Consider the following 21,181-nt stretch of genomic DNA (forward strand, 5'->3'; position numbering starts at 1 on the left):
GTCTGGAGAGAAACAGAGTCCCGGGAAGAGAGGAACCCAGGAAGCCTGAACTCTTGGCAGACGTTGGCAGCCATCTTGTTTTAACACATGGCAATAGGCTTTGATGAGGGAAGTAAATTATGCTTTATGGCCTGGTAACTGTAAGCTTCTACCCCAAATAAATATCCGTTATAAAAACCAAGAGGTTTCTGGTATTTTACATCAGCACCCCTTTGGCTGACTAAAACAGGCAGGTAGAGGATTTGGGATTTTTTTTTACCTTTTTCTTTCCAAGTACCTCTGATTAAGGTCCTACCACCAAATGGTTCCTCCTAGCTTTGTGAACTTGAAAAAGGGAAAAACCAGAAAACCATGCTCACCTGGACTTGGAGGAAGTGGTCCATTTTAAATATTGTTCTTTAATAAAATTAAAGAGTTTCCTGAATTCCATTTTGTATTTTGGCCAAGTCTCTTCCTGTGCAGATAACACAATTCTATGCCTCCTGAGACTGGGATGAGAGAAAACCTGCCCACACACTCAAGCTTTCACAGGGTCCCCAAATCAACGGCTGGAACATGGGGAGCTTGGCCTTTCTGACCTTCAGGTTCATCAAGGCCTTGTAGCCAAAAGAAACGTAAGTGTGACTCAAAAGCATCAAAGAGAAGAGTTGGTCTTTCCTGATGATTCTTGGAGTATCAGCACAGGGAAATGCACACAACACCCTACTCAACTTCTCAAAAGCCCCCTTTCAACAAGTCTCCCTCAGAGCCTTCTCATCTCTTTGTGGCTCCTTTAAATTTTTCTTCTCCTTGTCTCTCTTCACTCGAGCCCTCTTCTCCCTTGCATATCTATTATCATCCCCTTCCAATAGCCATGAGCTCTTTGTTAAATACAAGTTAATTTAGCCACTTTAGATTTGTCCCAACTTCTCCATCAATTACTCTTCCTTGGCCCACAGAATTCCAGAGAACCCAATCAAGCACACATTAGGATGGTAGGGAAAGGGAAAAGCAGTGAGCATTCAGAAGGCAATCAACTTTCCCTCCTCCAAAATATCATAGAAAAACAATGAGGGAAGCAGACTTGGCCCAATGGATAGGGCATCCACCTACCATATGGGAGGCCCACGGTTCAAACCCTGGGCCTCCTTGACCCATGTGGAGCTGGCCCACGTGCAGTGCTGATGCGTGCAAGGAGTGCCATGCCATGTAGGGGTGTCCCCCACATAGGGGAGTCCCACGCACAAGGAGTGTGCCCCATAAGGATAGCCACCCAGCATGAAAGTGCAGCCTACCCAAGAATGGCGCCGCACACACGGAGAGCTGACACAGCAAGATGATGCAAGAAAAAGAAACACAGATTCCCGGTGCCCAGATATCTTATCTGATAAGGATAAAAGTTGTCACAGAAGAACACGCAATGAATGGACACAGAGAACAGACAGCTGGGGGTGGGGGGGAAGGGGAGGGAAATTAATAAAAAATCTTTAAAAAATAAAATAAAATATAAGAAGTACTTTCTCTGACTATAATGAAATTAAACTTAAAATCTACAAGGAACATGAAAATACAACATATCAAAATATTGGGATGCAGCTAAAGCAGTGCTTAGGAGGCAAATTGAAGTTTATAGCATGAATCGCTCATATTAGACAAGAATAAAGGTCTGAAATCAATAATCTGAGATTCCACTTTAAGAAACTAGAAAAAGGGGAAACAGATGTGGCTCAAGCAATTGGGTGCCCACCTACCACATGGGAAGTCTGGGTTCAGTTCCTAGTACCTCCTAAAGAAGATGAGCAGGACAGTGAGCTGACATGATGGGCTGGCATGGCAAGCTGATGCAAAAAGATGACTCAACGAGGAAACACAATGAGAGACACAACAAGCAGGGAGCAGAAGTGGCTCAAGCAATTGGGTGCCTCCCTCCCACATGAGAGGTCCCAGGTTCAGTTTCTGGTGCCTCCTAAAAAGAAGACAAGCTCACAACGAATGGACACAGAGAGCAGACAGCGAGGGCAAACAACAGAGGGGGGGGAAATAAATAAATCTTTAAAAAAAAGAAACTAGAAAAAGATGCACAAAATAAATACAAAGCATAAGGAAAGAAATAATAGAGCTGAAATCAAAGAAACTGAAATCAGAAAAATCAATACAGAAAATAAGTGGAGGGAGTGGATGTGGCTCAGGCTCTTGGGCACTCACCTCCCATGTGGGAGGTCCTAGTTTCGATGCCAGTGCCTCCTGGAGAAGGTGAGCAAACAAGGAGCAGACAGACAAGAGAACCATCTGGAGTGGGGGCGGGGAGGGCAGTAAATAAAAATAAATCTTTAAAAAGAAAAGAAAAGAAAAGAAGTACAACAAAAAACTTGTTCTTTGAAAAGATCCTTAAAATGGATAAATCTCCAGCAAGGCTGATAAAGAGAGAAAGAGAAAAATTAACAATATCAGGAATGAAAGAATGGATATTGCTACAGTCTCCACAGACATTAAAAGGATAACTGTAAAGTAAATCCAGTTTATTTATAAAGTAAATAATAAAAGAAACTGTATGCACATAAATTCAACAATTGCAGTGAGATGAACCAGTTCCTCAAAATCCAAAAGCTACCAGAAGTCACCCAAGATGAAATAGATAACCTGAATGGACCAATAACTATTAAAGAAATTGAATTTGTAGTTAAACTGTCTGAAAAAGGACAGCTGGATTACTGGTGAATTCTATCAAACATTTAAAGAAGAAAAACAACACACAAATTCTACCAATGTCTTGGAGAAAATACAAAAGAAGGAAATACTTTCTAACTAATTTTATGAGACCAGCATTATCCTGATACCAAAACTAGACATAGACAATTAATAAAAGGAAACTACAGACTAATATTTCTCATGAGCGTGAGTGCAAAATTCCTTAACAAAATGCTAGCAAATCAAATCCAAAAGTATATGAAAAGAATAATACACCAAGACTAAGTAGGGTTTATCCCAGGAATGCAATACTGGTCCAAACTTTTTTTAAAAATCAATGTAATTCATCATGTAAACAGTCTAAAAAAGAAAAACAGCATGATCCTATCAATGGATGCAGAAAAAGCAGTTGACAAAATTCAATATCCATTCATGAAAAAATTCTCAGCAAGCTAAGAATGGAAGGGAATTTACTCAACCTGATAAATGGCTTCTACAAAAAAAACTGTAGTTAACATCATACTTAATGGCGAGAGACTGACCGCTTTCTTCCTTAGCTTGGGAACAAGGCAAGGAGGTCCACTATGAAACATCATACTGGAAGTCCTGGTCAGGGCAGCAAGTTAAGGGGAAAAAAAGGGCATACAAATTTGAAAGGAAGAAATAAAATTGTCCTTCTTTATAGAGGAAGTGATTGTCTAAAACAAAAATCTAATAAATCCACCAAAAAACTCCCTAGAACTAATATATGAGTTTAATAAGGCATCTGGATACAATCTCAATACACAAAATTCCACTATATTTCTATATGCTAGTTATGAACAATTGAAAACCAAAATGTGTTTTGAAATACCATTTACAATAGCTCCCCAAAATGAGATACTTGGGTATGAATCTAACAAAACATATATGGGAGCCATCTGCTGAAAACTAGAAAATGATGATGAAAGAATCAAGGAATACCTAAAGAAATGGGAAAGCATACTGTGTTTAAGGATTGTGAGACTCAGCATGGTACAAATGTCAATATTCCCCAAATTGGTTTGTAATTTTCATGCAATTCTGATAAAAATCCCAGGGGGCTATTATTTTAAAACATAGACAAACTGATTCTAAAGTTTATATTGAAAGGCAAAGGAACTAGAATAGCCAAAACGATTTGAAAAAGAAGAATAAAGTTGGAGGAATCACACTTCCCAATTTTAAGATTTATTCTACAGCGACAGTAATCAAAATAGCATTGTATTGGAGACGGGATAGACACTTAGAACAATGGAACAGAATAGGGAATCCAGAAATAGGTCCACACAATTACAGCCAATTGATTTTTTTAAAGATTTATTTTATTTACTTTATTTATCCCCCCTCCCCCAGATGGTTCTCTTGTTTGTCTGCTCATTGTTTGCTTGCCTTCTCCAGGAGGTACCAGGAACTGAACCTGGGACCTCCCACATGAGAGGTGAGTGCCCAACAGCCTGAGCCACACCTGCCACCCATAGGCTGTGGCATCTGCTTGTTGTGGTGGGGACAGAGTCTAGCTCATGATGGCAGGCAACATCTGCTCATCTTCTTTTAGGAGGCACTGGGACCCAAACCCAGGCCCTCCTATGTGATAGGTGCACCCAAGGGATTGGGCCACATCCACTTCCTGCCAATTGACTTTTTTTAAAGATTTTTTTTCTCTCTCCCCCCACCCCCGTTGTCTGCTCTGTGTCCTTTCGCTTTGTGTTCTTCTGTGTCTGCTTGCATTCTTGTCAGCAGCGCCCGGAATCTGTGTCTCTTTTTGTTGCGTCATCTTGCTGCAACAGCTCTCCATGTGTGTGGTGCCATTCCTGGGCAGCTGTGCTTTTTTCACATGCGGCGGCTCTCCTTGTGCGTGGGGCTCCCCTGTGTGGGGGACACCCCTGCGTGGCACGGCTCTCCTTGTGCACATCAGCACTGCACGTGGGCCAGCTCACCACATGGGTCAGGAGGCCTTGGGTTTGAACACTGGACCTCCCATGTGGTAGGCGGTTGAGCCAAATCTGCTTCCCCCACCAAATGATTTTTGACAAAGGTGAAAAGTCTTTTCAACAAATGGTTTTGGAACAACTGGACATCTATGTGCAAAAAAAAAAAAAAGCCTTAAGAGAAATAAACCTTGACCTAAACCTCACACCTTATATATAAATTGATTTTAAGAAATCAATTCAAAATGGATTATAAATTTAAATAAAAAACTTTTAGAAGAAAATGTTGGAGAAAATGTTAGTGACCTGGGGATGGGCAGAGTTTTCAGACTGGCCATCGAAAGCACAAATCATAAAAGAAAAAAACTGATAAATTGGACTTCATCAAATTACAAATGTTTGCTCTGCAATAGATGCTAAGAGAATGAAAAGGCAAGGCACAGACTGGGATTTGCAAATCCCATATCTGACAAAGGACTTGTATCCAGAGCACATTTTTAAAAAGGGAAAAGAAAAACCTCTCAAAACTCAACAGTAAGAAAACAAACAACCCAAAGAGGACATACAGAAAGCAAATGTCGAATATGTTCAATATCATTAGCCATCATGGAAATGCAAATTAAAGCCATGATGAGATACCACCACACATTTAGTAGAATGGCTAAGATAAAAAGTACTGACAATACTAGGTGCTGGTGAGGATGCAAGGGAACTGGGACTCTCATCCACTGCTGGTGGAAATGCACAATGTTATAGTCACTCTGGAACATAGTTTGGCCTCTGTTTGGCCTTTTCTTGCAAGTTAAACATACACGTATCATATGATCCCGCAATCTCAAGCCTGGAGAAATTGAATTTGGATTCACAAAAAAGCCTGCCCATGAATGCTGAGAGCTGCACTGTTCATAATCGACCACATCTGGAAATAGCCTGTGTCCTTCAATAGGTGAATAGATTAGCAAACTGGGCACATCCACACCATTCAGCAACAAAGAAGAGCAAGCTATTGATAAAAGCAACTCCTTGGATGACTCTTAAAAGCCTTAGGCTGAATGAAAGAAGCCAGTCTCAAAAGGTTACATAGTGTATGCTTCCATTTATATGATAAAAAAAAAAGATAAAACTATCATGATGGAGACTAGCTCAGCGGTTGCCAAGAGCGAGGTGAGAGCGTGATTGCAAAGGGATAGCAGGGGGGTGTTTTGAGATGATGGAACTGTGCTATATCCCAATTGTGATTTTGGTCACACAAATTTACACATGTGGTAAAATATGTAGAACTTCACAACAAAAAGTAAAGTCAATTTTACTATGTTTTTATTTAAAACATTTTAAAAATAGGAGATGAGGGTTAGCAGGTGATAGCAAGGGCTGTGGAGTTTCAGTGGTAATGAAAATGTTCTAAAATTGATTGTGGTGGGAAACGGACTTGGCCCAGTGGTTAGGGCGTCCATCTACCACATGGGAGGTCCGCGGTTCAAACCCCGGGCCTCCTTGACCCGTGTGGAGCTGGTCCATGCGCAGCGCTGATGCGTGCAAGGAGTGCCCTGCCACGCAGGGGTGTCCCCTGCGTAGGGGAGCCCCACGCGCAAGGAGTGCGCCCGTGAGGAAAGCCGCCCAACGTGAAAAGAAAGAGCAGCCTGCCCAGGAATGGCGCCGCCCACACTTCCCGTGCCGCTGACGACAACAGAAGCGGACAAAGAAACAAGACGCAGCAAATAGACACCAAGAACAGACAACCAGGGGAGGGGGAGAAATTAAATAAATAAAGAAATCTTTTAAAAAAATAAAATAAAATAAAATAAAATTGATTGTGGTGATGGATGTGCAACTCTACAAACAGACTAAAAGACATTGATTGTACACTTAAAATGGCTGAATGGTACTGTACATGAATTATATCTAAATAAAACTGCTAAAAAATATACAGACTGACATTGTATGTCCTCCCATGGCCCACTGGGTGGACTGTGGGAGAGTGTGGGCTATGGCGTGGACCATTGACCATGAGGTGCAGTGGTGCTCATAGATATATTCACCAAATGCAATGAATGTCTCATGATGATGGAGGAGATTGTTGTTATGGACAGAGGAGTGGGGTGAGGGGGGTGGGGGGGTATATGGGGACCTCATATTTTTTTAATGTAACATTAAAAAAATAAAGACAAAAAAATACAAAAACACACAAATTTAAAAATTGAAATAAAATAAAAATTTTTTATTAAAAAAAAAATATATATATATACACAGACGCCCAAAAGAATTAGTGTAGAACAGTACGGGCTAGCAATATACAGTTTTGAAAAGAATTTTATATATATGAAAAATGTATAAATATATTTTTCTTATTATAAAAGTAATGTTCATTACAGCAAAATTATAAAAATAATATTCATTATGGAAAAATTGGAGAAACCAAGGACACATAAAGAAGAAAATAAAAAACATCCCTTAAACCAACTTCCTAGGAATATTCCCTATTATCATTTTGGTGACTGTACCTTCAAACCTCTTTCCTTGCCTTCTTTTTAACAAGATTGACATCTCGTGCCTAGAGTTTTGGAATCTGCTTTTTTGCTTTATGATATGCCATTAGTCTTCTACAGTCTGGTTTTTAATGGCGGCATTATAATCCATTGTGCCATGGATATTAGCCAATTCCTCATCATCTATATTCATTTAAGTTTTGAATTATTTAGAAGCACACTTGTGAAAGCATAAGTTTCAGAATATTAAAACTATAACTCTCATACAGAGAAATAAACTTGTTCAAGGTTTATTTAGCTCTTTAAGGAATGAATCAGCAGAATGACAAAGTCAAAGAGGAAATGAGAGCCTGGGCTTGTATACAATCAATGAATGAAGGAATTGTTACCATAAGCAAGGCTATTTCCAATAGAGGGGCTCACTCGATCCGGCGCCACAGAGGGGAAACGCGTCTCTCAGTGAGAAGGTGATTTATTGCAAGTGCACAAGCGAGGACCTGGGGGAATCTTCCCCAAACCAGCTCAAAGTGAGAATGGGAGCTAGGGTTTTTATAGGCAAAGGAGAGGAGCAGGGGAGAAGAAAAGCAAGTAAGAAACAAACAAACAAGTGATGATGTCAGATCTTCCAGGTGTCTTGTGAGGAGGGTTGTCCTTGGTTTCAGTGGTTAATACACGGCAGTTCAGATATTGTTGTGACTCCTTTCTCAGTGGACCACTTAAGGATGAGAAGCTTTTTGTCTCTGAGAAAAGCTACAGCTTTACTGGGTCATGAGGTACTTCTGACACCATTCTGCTGGTTTTGCTTTGAGACGTTAACTTATTCCTGTAAGCAAAACTGAAGTTCTGGTTAATATCCTTCAGGGAAATAAGTGCAAAGAGTAAACTTCTAAAATTAGATTAATAGAAAACCAGCTTAATTAGTTTTAGAACTTTCAGAGTTGCTGAAGTGAAGAAATTTTAATAAGCACATTTTTCCAGCGATGAGAATGAAAGAATGCCAGCAAAAGATTACTAAATACCATACAATACCAGGTTGTCATTGAAGTTATCTTTTCCACTGACAACAAAGAAAACCTTGGCATTTTCTGATTCACTTCTAACTTCACAGAGTTGTAGATCTAACCCCTAATGAGGACAATTAGAAAGTCAAACAAATCTACGACTCCTGAGGTAGTCTGTCCATTCTCAGCTGGGCAAGTTAGAAAATGCCCTAGTATAGCATTACGAGCATGCCCATATTTCCACTTTCCTAATTATTTTCCAAAATCCAAACAAGGCAATGGTAATTATTTGTTATTTTTCAGAAATACTCAGTGATCACCCTGCAGCTGAATTTTTGGGCATATTCTTAGTTATTTTCAATATTTTCTGTAAGTCAATTTCCGAGTTGAAGAATGTACACTTAGCAATGACTTTTGATACATATCTCAGATTTCCCCTCAAAAAAATCTGTACCAATATATTTTTCTGTCTTCTGCCTGTAGTGTGCCAAAGTCTTTATTCTCCTATACCCTCCCCAATAATGAATATTATTTTTAAATCCTTACCAATATGACAGATGAAAATGTCTTATACTTCTTTCCATGTATATCCCTTTTTTAAATTATGAGTTTAAGCATTTTCCAAATGCTGACTGGCCATCAAAATAGAGTTTGGGGAAAAAAAAAAAGTATAAGAAGTCCAAGTGTAATGTTTTTTGTTTGTTTGTTTATTTTTTGGAAGTACTGGGGATTGAACCCAGGACCTCATACGTGGAAAGCAGGTGCTCAGTCACTGAGCGACATCCACGCCCCCAAGTGTAACGTCAGTCCCCATTTACTCAGCCTCTCTGGGCCTCTATTTTCTTACCTGTGAAATGGGGTAATAACACTCACCGTCTTGGTCACTGCACTCATTTTCCCGGGATCACTCCCAAATCCACACCTGTCCTGGAATCTTTGACTCAGGACCAGCTTCTGGACTGGGGATGGAGGGCTGAAAGTAGGAGAAGGACTGCAGGGACCACCAGCACAGTCCGGGGAAAGAAATCCTGGGCCTGCAGACTAGCAGGCCACAGGCCCGGGGGTAGAACTTGAGCCTCACACCGTCAGTTTCTGCAGTCAAGGGCCCTTCTGACGACAGTGGGAAAAGAGAACAGCAACGACGGTCCCCGAGTCATCTGTTGAGTGCCTCCTGTGTGCAAAAGGCTCACATGACCCTGTGTGGGTCTCACGCTGGCCCCAGGAGGTGTGAGAGCCCCACTGTGCAGACGGGCACCCGGGCAGCGCGCTGACCCTCCGACCAGGCGCTCTGTGTGTGTGGCAGGGACGCAGCTTGGCGGTCTGGTGTAAGCCTCAATCCCAGCTGCACCCTCCTGGTCGTCCTGGATGCTGATGGGAGCCACTAGGGAGCCTGTCCTGAGTCAAACCTGCTGTGCTGAGGCACTTCCTCCCTTCCCACCAGCTCCAAAGGGGCTTGGCCATCCCCGTGTTGGAACAGAAGCTGCCCAGAGCTACCTGCTGACACTTCAGCAGGATTGGGAGCTGCTCTGGTTGACTCTGAGGCCGGGGTTCCGTTGGTGACGCGCTGCTGTGGACGGCAGGGGCAGCGCCAGGGCCAGGGCCTCTCGCAGCGGCTGGCCGTGAACCACCCTGTGTCCTCTGGAAGGCGCTCCCAGGAGAAGCCACCATTTCCTCTTGTGAGGAAATAGACACATACAGATCACTCCATCTCATTTGGTGGGAAACATCGTTTTATCGTCCTTCTTGGTCCCCTGCATCTTTCCAACCTCTCCATTTTTCTCTAGCACTGGGCGTTGTGCTGGCTATTGATCAGAGGAGTTTCCAAGTATCAGTTCTGGGAACGGAGACTGACACCTGCAGGGGTGTCTTTGACACAAACTCATCCCAGGCCCTGGGGGTCCAGCCTCCCTCGTCACCTTGCTGTGTGAGTCCTCCAGGCTGCAAACACCGTGGAAACAGAGGGGGCAGGGATGGAGGCCAGGGGACGAAGAGGGAAGCAGCAAGGGCAGGGTCACTTCCGACCTTGAACGTGCTTAGCCACAAATACCCTGGACCATGCCTGAGCTGAGAGGCAGGTGTCTTCTCCCTATAGTTTGCACAAAGTGCCCTTTCTGCACCTTGAGGATTTAGGGGTTTGGGATGCCCAGCAGTTGCAGGGGCATCTGGTGACTGGCAGGCAGCAGCCACATCAGCACAGAGGGAGGCTCCCTCAGCTGACCGCCGACTCAGGACGGGCTCCTGGCTCAGTGGGTTCTCCACTCCAGAATTTTGGACTCAGACCAGTACCTTGAATGCAGGTTCACCAGTGGCAGAAGCGGTGAGAAATAAAAGCTGAGAGCCATATGGCTGCTCTAAAATTGGGCCAAAGGAAGGGCAGCATCTTTTGGGACTGGAGACTTGGATAATAACGATAAGATTAATCGCTTCCATTTCTGAAAGGCCTCATCCTTACACTAATTTTCACCTATAAGAAATCCTCTAAAAAATGCACTTCTCTCTCCACTTTGCCGATGAAGAAATTGAGGCTCAGTGAAGTTCATATTCAGTGTTACCTTAGATACACAGCTGGTGGGGGTGGGGCCGGGCCTGGAAAGGGCTTTATCTCCTGGCTATGCTGGTGAGATGCTAAGCTTTGGGAACTCTTTTTCCCCCACAGCTGTTTCATTTACAGCCAGATGGTATAGCAAGTGGGGTGGCTTTGAGACATCTTGAAATCAGCCAAGAAAGCTGAAGAGAGCTGGCTTTCCCAGGCCCCACCCTGCCCCTGGAATCCCAGGCCTCCCCCAGCCCCCCGGTATTTGATCAGATTCCCTCCTTGGAGGAGAAACCCCTTCTCCTGCCCCCTTCCAAGACTGGCCAGGAAGGTGAGGATGGAGGTTGAGCTCCCATGGGTGACGAGAGGTGTGGACTTGAAGGCTCCCATTACTTCCTAGAGAGACCAGGGCAGGGAGGGGCCAGGAGCCTGCCACGGATGCCCTTTCACACTGGGCAGCTGAGAATCTGGCTTGTCTTGGTACCAAGAAAGTGGCATTTCCTCACATGAGGGCTTAACCCAGTGGCTCAAAAGAAAATTCCACTCTGGGAAGTACTGGTTTGGGTGGCCCAAGAGAGAGGACACCAAGCCAAAAGTTATGGATCAAGGTGGTGGTTGGGGCTTTGTGTCCAGTAGACCTGGAATTCAACTCCCAGCTGTGTGACTCCAGGTAATGTCTCTGGGACCCAGTTTCCTCATCTAAAAATGTTAACAGTGACAGTAGCTGTCCTGGTGGACATAAGAGGATGGCACACAAGTGCAGGGGTGGTAGAGCCACAGGGCAAGGAGGGACTGAGAGTCCATCTGAGCACAAGCAAGAGTCCCAGCGGCCCCAGCAGTAGCAGCGCTAGGCACAGGGGCACTTCCGGAGAGCCCAGTGCCAGCAGAGAGCACACTGCCCTGTGTCCATAAGGGAGGGGAGTCCCAGGACCAACCCCATAGTACAGCCCTGGGTGTGCACCCAAGTGGGGCCCTGGGACCCTGCCCAGACCCACTGCCTCCATTCCTATGCCCTGGCACATTCTCTCCCGCCCCCCGTGCAGGAACCTCGGCCCCACTTCTTCCCTTCTCCACCAGCCCCCTTTATACCTTACTGGCTACGGGGCGGAATGGGGACCTGGGGCCTGGACTCTCTTGGGGTCCAGTGCTCCCAGCGCCCAGTGGGTTGTGAGTGGGGCCCTCCTCCCTGCCTCGGTCCATTCGCCTCCCCCAGCCTGTCTTTGAGCTTCTCCCCTCTTGGCCAACCATGCCTGCCCATGTGATGGAAGAGACCAGAGGCCACTGGCCGTGGCCTAGTTCTGGACTTAACAGAAGCTGCTTCTCTGACCCTCTGCTTCTGGCCAAAGACAGTTTGATCTGAGTCTGCCAGAGCCCCTTTCAGGTTGTGAGACTGGACAAACCACTTCCCCTCTGGACCTCAGAGGCCTTATCTTTAAAATACAGCTATTAATACCAGTGTAGACCTCTAGGGGGCACTGTTGAAAGGATTAAACGAGAGAACGCACGTGGACCTAGCACACAATAAACCCTCAAGGTTAGCTGTTCTTATGATCATCCTCATTATTGGTATTATTGGGTTTGTAATAGTTAGACTGGGGAGAGTATCAAAGAAGAGCCATCCTGCTGGGCTTCCCAAGAAGCACAGGGTTATAGACTCGAGAGCACCCAGGCCTACACTGGTGCCAGCTCCTGGAAGGTAGCCTTGTGTCTCTTCTATCTAGATTCATCCCCAAGGAAACCATGATGCTTCGTCGCCACAGAGGCACCTGCCGTTAGGTCCTCTGCATTCCTCTCTCCCCCAGTTTATTTCCTAGAATCCCACCTCTGCACCTTTGCTTCTGCTGTTCTCTGCCCAGCACGATGCCCTTCCCTTCCCCCTTCCCCCATCCAGACCCTGCCATCCATAAGATCAGCTCGGGCCTCTCCTCAGCCAGGAGACTCTTGGCAACGGCAGCTGGGAGAGCAGTGAGCCACTGGGCTGGCATTGCCCATCTTGGCTGGTGTTCACAGCCTCTCTAGGTCTGTATCCTGTTTCTTGAACCGGACTGCATGTTCTTCAAAGGCTGTGCCCACAACTTGGCCTTGCGACTGCCCAGTGCACATGTTCCAGACTGGTTCATGGATGTGGAAGGCGCTGAAGGACTCTGGTTAGCTATAGGCTGCTACCTGAAAATCACTTAGAAAGCATGCGGCAATTGACTAGCTATTTGATCTATGAACTTTGGTAGAGAATCTGAGCTCTGGAGAATAAGATTTAGCGAGGTACTAACATGCAGACTTGAGTTGGGGGTTTGGGAGGGCCAGGGAGGAACAAGGCAGCAGATGCGCGGAGGGGGAGAAGCAGAGCCAACCCGGGGCCTTCCCCCGTGCTGTCCACCCTGGGAAAGGCAGCCAGTCTGAGCCTTTCAGGTAAAGCAGGTGGCCCAGAGGGAGGGGAGCCCCAGTAAGCCCCCAGGTAGCTGGGCCTCAACCCCAGTAAGCCACCCAGGGCAGCTGCGCCAGGGGCGGTCAGTGCAGGCCTCAGCCTGCCCCAGAGCAAGGGACTGTGACTATATATGCCTCAGTGGCATGGACTCTATAAACTGTTGTCCCTGAAGACAGCTCCCAAGGACATCTGGAAAAGACACCCTTACCTCCAATAACAGCTAACCCCCGCTGTGCGCTCACAGCTTGCCGGATACGTACTGGCAGTGTTGCCCGGCCACCCTCACCGGGCCCCTGGAGCCTGGTATTCCCAGAACAGCTGCGATCTACTTAGAACAATCAGTGGAAATGGAGTGCTGTGTGTGCGCATAAATTACCTCCAGCCTCCACCTCAGGGGCAGCAGCTTAGTGTTTTAAATACATCGGTCAGGAATCTGCTCCCCAGAAGAGTGATATTAGCATTTTAAATATGTACTGCTATTAAAATCTACACCATAGAGTTTAACTGGCACAAAGAATACTAGAAATCAGCTTTTATTGGGGAAGTGTGAGGTCACCAAGATAAATGTTTGGCTAGAAAGATACCCAACAGAGAAGAGAGCTCAGCAGCCTGCTGCCTTCAGAGCTGTGCTCTGGGGCAGGGTGCCCTGGGGTGCCGGGTCCCCCAGCATCATGGACTAACATGTGTATGATTGCATTTGCACCTGCTTGCCAATCAGCACTTGGACATTTGGCAGAATTTGGTCTAGGACCTGCTTTCATGGTAGCATCCCCCCGGTAGCGAGGTAGGTGGAGGGGAGGAGTTGTTGAGCCAGTGCCTGCCTCTAATTGGAGGGTCCCTATCTTATCAGAGGAACCTCCCGGTTTGGACGAATGTCCAGTGGCAGAGCCTGGCTGGGAAGCAGATCTGATTCCGAAACGTGTGCTCCTGACCACTGTCCCATACTGCCTGTCCCTGTGCGCCCCCTTTGATGCCACCCCCATGTGTATGGGGTAGTTCTCGTGCCTTCACTGCAGACCCGGCCAGAGCAAGGCAGGATGCCGGGTGCCTGGTGTGGCCACAGAGGGTATCATCGTTGTATCCACCTTTTCAGTGTTGGCTTCAAGCCCAAGTGGAAGTGATGTTAGACCCTCCAGGTGCTCCTCACAGGCAGTGTCAGTCTGCTGATTCCTTGTACAAAACCAACTCTGAAACGCTACCTGTTTTTGCAGGTGGTGGCTCATTCTAATGTTGACTGCTTGATCTTATCATCCTATGGACTAAACGTGTCCTCCGAGAGCCTTTGGCCCAGAGCAATGTATTTCTAACTGGCAGTTATGCTCCTGAGTCAACATAGCCTTTTGTGCTCTGAATTGATCTCAGTTTCCCTAAGTTCCTGAAAGGAGCATGGATTGTCACCTCCTCTGATCCCCCCACGCAGACACATGGCAGGGCCTGCACATATTCAGCAAATTGGTTACTTGAGTAGGGAGAGTCAAGGAGGCCTCCTTTGAGAGGCGGAGGAGAGACTAAGTGGGGTGCAGCCACGGCAACTGCCCGAGTCTCGGGGTGCCTTTCTGGGAGCTCCCGCAGGGAGGACTCATCTACTGACGCCGCTCCTTACGCAGCTCCCTACCCAATGAGCAACTCGTCTCTGGGTCCTCAGTTTCGGGCACATCGCCAGTGCAAAAGCCCCAGGGAAATGGAGGAGGACTCGTCTTCAGGACCCAGCTGGACGTCCTGCCCAGCAAACATCTCACCAGGGGTTCCAAGTTGTGGTCCCAGACCAGCAGCACCCTGGTGGCCTGGGCACCTGTTAGAAATGCAAAACCGCAGGACCCCACCCAGACCTCCTGGATCTGAAACTCTGGGGGTGGGGCCCTGTCATCTGGCCTGGATTTTAACAAGTTTCCAGGTGATTCTGACGCACCTTCAACTTTGAGAACCACTGCTTTAGGCCAGTTGTTTTCAACCGCTTTCAAAGCCGCAGAACCCCTTTCCAGTCCCCTCTCCCCTGACACACGAGGCAGGCAGGAGTGGAGACGCTGTGGGTGACACGTGGGGTGGGGGTGCTACTATATCTTCTGGTTTAATCGCTGTGCCCAAGGTGGTTCTTTGCACATTCTTCTCTTGGGGAAATTGGGCAGACAGCACCCAAAGCAAAGGGTGTCACAGGAGGAAGGAGAAACCTAAAACAAAATGAAAGAGAACAGAAACAGACAAAGCAACAGGTCCACACGAGGGAGGCGAGGACAAGTCCAGCAAGCGTATTTAATTGGCATGACACGGACGACATACAGCGGGAGCCCAGGAGGAGGCCTGGGCGGGCTCCGGATTTGGCCCCTGTCCATCCCCGGGCCTCACCCCTGACCCCGGCCATCCCCTGCCAGGCGAGGGCCTGCCCCTTCCCCAGAGACACACGCTAGCAGATTCAGACAGGACAGCACCCCAAAAGGGAATCCTAGGGGGCTGGGAAGGCAAGCAGGAAAGAAAACACATGGCTACAGCTGGGAAACATTGCCTTTTTTTTTCCCCCCAAGTTGTCCAAATTTCTTTCCAAAGTAGCAGGCTCGGGTGGGGTCCCATGACAGTTGAGACCGCTGCCCTCTGGCACTGGTCTATGGCCCCTGCAAGGGGCTTTGTTTACACACACGTTTGGTCCTCACAGCACTCCTGTGAGACGCGCAGGGCTGGAACTCTTGCCCCCATCTGATGGACACAGAAACTGAGGCCCAATGAGTGGAAGCGGCTTGCCCAAGGTCACAGAGAAAGCGGGTCACTGAGTCAGGCTAGGACCTAAGTGGCCCTCCTTGGGGCCACGGGCCATTGCGAAGACAGAGGGAGATGCACAGGCTGTGGACAGGTAGGCAGGGCCTGAGCCCAAGATGCCCAGACAGAAGATGGGACAAGCTGTTTATTCAACAAAAGCCTTTTATTCATTCAAAAATCAATCATTGGGTTTATTCTGCAGATATTTTTAAAAAAACGGGGTGGGGGATGGGCAAGGCTTCCCATCACAGTGCCCTTCCACTAATTAACTTGCTATCTCCGGGGAAGACCTAGAAGAGGAGCATTTGGGGGATGCACTGCCAGTAAAATGAAGCTGGAGGCCCAGGACCTTCGGGAAATCACAGCCCTTTCCCCGCCTCCCTGCTTCCAACCTCCCTCTTGAACTTGCTTGGCAGGGTTGGACCTCCCGGATGCCTTTTGCTCAGCACCACCAGGGGCGCTCCCCACTCCAGGAAACGGACACTGCCCATGCAGTTTCTGCTTGGTTGGCAGTGGAGGCCTTCTCCAGCCAGAGGCGGTCTCTCCCCAGGGGGCTCCCCAGGGGGCTCGAGACACCCTCTTCTCCACCCCCACCCCAGAGAAGAGACAATGCCCTCCAAAGCTCAGGGGCACCTGTCCTCTAGAAAGTTGGTGTCAAACTTAAAAGCTATCAAGGGGAAGAGATGTCAGTGTAAAGGATGACACGTACGTTTGCCTTAACATTATTTAAACGTTGCCTGGTTAAATATTTAATCAATGGAAAACCGTGGAATTCCTCTAAGTCACCATCACCACAAAAAGAGAGCAGATGCTGAGAGGAAGCAGCCAGGGCTGCCTGCGGCTGGTCCCTACCCTTCTAGAAGGGGGCTGGGATCTACAGGGGAACAAGAGCCTGGCTTCTGGTCTGGAATCCTAAAAAAGCAGTGTCTAATGGGGTTGGACCTCGTGTGGGCAATACTGTTGGGAATAGAGGCCCACAGGCTGCTCAGGAGGGGCCTTGCTTAGGATTCCAAGGCCTGGTGAGAGGAGAGGGGCAGAAAGCTGTCCTTGCCTGGCAACCTCAAACAGAAGTGACCAGGGCCTGGCGCCCCACCAGGAAGAGCAGCCCTTCCAACGGCTCTGGGCTGTCCCAGGGCCTGAGCCAAAGGTGTGCCTGAGGCATGGGACCCACTGGCACACTGGTCCTGTGACCCTAAGGAGACCACCTGCGAAGGCCAAAGCCATAGCCGAGGCTCAGATCAAAAAGGCCAGAGGGCAAAGAGGGCGGGAGGAAGGCCTCCCACACAGAAACTCGATAGATGGCTGGGAATTGATGCCTGAGCTCGAAGGATCCGTGTGCTCAACCCTGGAAAATCCTCAGTCACGAACTCCGTTCCGTGACACCTCCAAAGCAAGCTGTGAAACGGCTTCATTCCTATTTGACCAGAGAGGCAAAACGAGGCTCGGGCAGAGGCCAAAGAGAGCTCATTTGTCCTGCGGCAAGGCCCACTCTCATCTCTTCCAGTCCCAGGTCACCGAGTTCATCCCCTGTCCTATGGTCCCAGGTCAGAGCCAGGCCAAGGGACTGCAGCGAGTGGAGGCAAGTCCTGGGCCTCCTGGATCACTAGGCAGAGCAGGAGGCTGCCCCACAGGGCCTCAAGGAGTCTAACCCTCAAAGTCACATATGAAGATGGAACTACAATTTCCATCCCTGCGGGAACTGGGAGCTGACAAGAGGAACAGGGTGCAGCGGAAAGGTCTGCTAATGCAGCAGGGTATTTCTGGAGTTGGCTGAGAGTTTTCAACCAACAGGAGTGGCCATGCAACCAACAGGAGTGGCCCACTTTGGCTAAAGCCACTCTCCTTAGCAGCGGCTTCTGGCTGAAGATCTGTGTGCTGAGGGTTAATTAGCAGGAGAGATGCCAGCCTCCTGAGAAAAGTCGAAGTGGAGCCCGAAGACAACCCAAAGCAGGAGCCGAGAGCCAACTTGTCCCCTCTCGGGGATGGGATAAGCAGGGGAGTGACAGGCTACTGACCCTGCAAAGAAGAAACCAGAATTCTAGACCCAGGTCTGCCCCTCACAGTTTAGGATGTTGCTTCTCACCCCAGAAATCTTCCCTTGGCGAGGACTAATCCTGGTCCAAAAGCAGCTGAGTTGGCTCCTGTGGAATCCAGGAAGGAGCAGGAAGTGCCGCAGGGAGGGATAAGGTGCATCCTCCGGCACGTTCTGGTCACTGGGACCAGCCCCGCACACCAGCAAGCAGTGGCTGCTGTTTCTCTGAGGGCTTGTGCCAGGAGTCCGAGCAGGAGCTGTGCTGTCAGTTAGAGAGTCCTCGTGTCTACCAGGATCTTGCAAACAAAACCAGAGACTGCAGAATCCTAGACTTTAGGAGACTGACTCCCGGGCTCTTAGAATTATAGGACATTAGCATGGAAAGGGACCTTCAAGACCAACCAACCCAATCTCCTGGTTCTACAGATGTGGTAACTGAGGCCCAGAGCAGGCGGTCATGGAGCAAGGGCCAGAACGTGGACATCTTGCTTTCGGGTTCAAGGTCATCTAACACTCCTGGAGGCTGTGCTGGGGCCACAGCTGTGTCAGCGGCGGGCCGAGCACAAGGCCTCCAGAGAGGGCGAGCGGGCTGCAGCCCCATACAGCAAGGCCTCGTGGGTGGGACTGCCCACAGTCGTCCCCGGCCTCTGGCTGAGGAAAGGGAAGAAAGATGCCATGTGGTCGACTGGGAAAAGCAGATAGGAAGGCAGGAAAGCAGAGCAGAAGAGAGCTCATGGAATATTTGAAACAAACAAACAAACAAAACCAAAGAGGTGGAGGCATCCTTTAGTTACTTCTGCTAGCTTGCTTGCAAACGACACCCACCCTTACCCTCTGCCTGTGTATCCTCCCAATCTTAGGACAAGCCTCTCCCTTTTCCATGCTATTGGAAACAACAAAGCAAAAGCTGAGAAACCAAAAGATGTCCCCTCAAAAAGGATGTTAGGGATCCCCAAGGAAGACACAGGATGGACCGGAACATGGAAAGTGATCAGGGAAAAGGAAGGAGGCATTCAGGCTAGAGAGAACAGTACATTAGCCATTTAAGAAGTCTATCTTTCCCCTCTCCAAACATCAAACACAGTATCTGAAAAAAAAATTTTTTTGGCTTCTTGGCCGCTGCAGGCCACCATCCTCCCAAGTGAGTGTGGGGCAAGTGGATGAGGATGTGCACATGTAAACCGTAGGCCCCGCAGCCCTTGGAGCTTTGGACACACGAGGCAGCAGCAACAGTTAACAACCAATAAATAAAAGATATCAATTATATATGTATAAAAAAACTCACTTTTCCCACAAAAAGCACAATACTGTTATCACAAAATAATCATCGTAAGTAATCATCCTAGTCACGCAGGTGGTTTTGCTGCTGCTAAAGGATGGAATGACAAATAATGTTAATCAGGCAGGCACCCCAAACACTCCGCGCCCCGCAGCAGAGGCCCGGGCTTCCCAGCAGCCTCTCTGGCTGCCCAGAGGCTGAAGTGCAGGCAGAGTTCTCTGAGGTCCCCAAGGCCTTTTCCTCATCTGTCAGTCTGTGTCTTCTAGGACAGAAGGTAGTTATTTTTTAAATGTCTGTTTGAAATAAAAAACAAAAGCACACACGCAAGAGAGCAGGAGGAACCGAGAGGCTGCCTGTGAAGCAGCCGAGTCCTTGGTTTTGCAGAGGGCTATAGCCTTTTCCTTTTTGTTTTGTTTTGTTTTGTTTTGTTTCCCCAGGACAAGCAGAGGTGGTTGGCAATTGGGCCAGTGGCTTCAGGCATCGAAGAGGTACAGGGAAGGTGGGCGGAGAGCTGGGGCCTCACATTTCGAGTGCAGCCCTGCTGTGAGTAGATGTGGAGAAAGGCTGGGTGGACACATGAGGGTGCTGGTCGGGGCTGAGGTGGCATGGAGAGCGCAAGTGGTTCCCGGGCATCTGGAAGACACAAGGAAGCGAGAAAGGTTAAGAGCTCTGCCGGTGGGAGGGCAGAGGGCAGTGAGACACTGTGGGTCAGGAGTCGCCCAAAGGTGCATACCCTCTCACTATACAGTGATTCTTTTTCTTTTTTCTTTTATGATTTATTTTATTTATTTATCTCTCCCCACCCCCTCGTTTGCACTTGCTGTGTCTGTTCATCTTTGTTTCTTTAGGAGACACCAGGATCCGAACCAGAAACCTCCAATGTGGGAGGAAGGTGCCTAATTGCTTAAGCCACTTCCATTTCCTGCTTTGTTGTGTCTCTTGTTATGTTTTTCATCTTGTGTCTCTTGTTGCATCATCTCTTTGTGTCAGCTCGCTGCTCCTACCCATTGTGCCAGCTCACCATCCTGCTTATCCTCTTTAGAAGGCACTGGGAACCTCTGCTCCCTGCTTTGTTGTGTCTCTCATTATGTTTTTCTTCTTGTGTCTCTTGTTGTGTCATTTTGTGTTGGCTTGCACACCTACCCATTGTGCCAGCTCACTGTCTTCCTTAGGAGGCACTGGGAACTGAACCATGGACCTCCGTGTGATAAGTGGGAGCCCAATTGTTTGAGCCACAACCGCTTCCCTACATTGATTCTTAGTATTTATCCTCAAGAAATAAAGATATTCACTATGGTATCATCTACAATAGCAAAATAGGGGTGGAGGGACAACCTAAATGTCCAATGTCAGGGGACTGGTAGAATAAATTAGTACATACCCATAGAATAAAATGGGTTGCAACCCCATTAAAAATAATGCAGAGGTTTTGTTTGAACTATGTATCTTTAAAAAATAATAATAACCCACATGGTGGAGTAGGGAGCAGCAGGGCTCACTTGTCCTCCAGAAGCAGCAAGAAGACAGGCAGGCTTGCCAGGCATAGGGGAAGGGGCAGGCGTGCAATGAGAGCAGAATTGGTAGCCCATGAGGGGGGCCTTGTCAGGTACTGGGGAAGAGACAGGGGCACATGGGGAGCAGTGCAGGTGGCTAGCAAGGGGGACCTTGCCAAGCAGAGGGGGAAGCAGAATGGGTGGCCTGGGAGGGAGGCCTCACTGACAAAGGCAGGCACTGGGTGGTACAGGGGGAAGTGAGATGGCAGTGTTTGGACTCCAGAGGCCAGGGAACCATGGTACAACATCCAGAAGGGAGCTGGATGGGGAGACTGAGAGAGGTCATCACAGAGGAACTGGCTCTTTGAAACTTGTCTACACCCCCTTCATGGGTCCCTGGCCCAGTTTCGAGCAGTTAAACACAGGCAATTATATAGTTGGAATAAGCTGAACCAAGTGTCAAGGAAGAGCCTTAAAACAAAGCCAAATAACAATAAAACCCTAGGTAAGAGAGAGAAACCGACCAACAGAGTAAACTCCTCAAGATAAACAGATGCTGGCGGCAGAC

General features: G+C 47.9%; 1 protein-coding gene across 2 annotated transcripts in view; it reads right to left on the minus strand.

Annotated features, from left to right (window-relative positions):
• Nucleotides 1-15,285: 15,285 nt before the first annotated feature.
• Nucleotides 15,286-21,181, minus strand: part of NCS1 (neuronal calcium sensor 1) — a 65,157-nt gene continuing 59,261 nt past the window's right edge. For both annotated transcript variants that reach the window (XM_012526988.4, XM_058302219.2), the window contains exon 8: nt 15,286-19,753. The gene's annotated coding sequence lies outside the window, so the exon portion shown is untranslated. The remainder of the gene's footprint in view (nt 19,754-21,181) is intronic.

This window comes from Dasypus novemcinctus, chromosome 8, assembly GCF_030445035.2.
Source record: "Dasypus novemcinctus isolate mDasNov1 chromosome 8, mDasNov1.1.hap2, whole genome shotgun sequence".
Taxonomy (NCBI): Eukaryota; Metazoa; Chordata; class Mammalia; order Cingulata; family Dasypodidae; genus Dasypus; species Dasypus novemcinctus.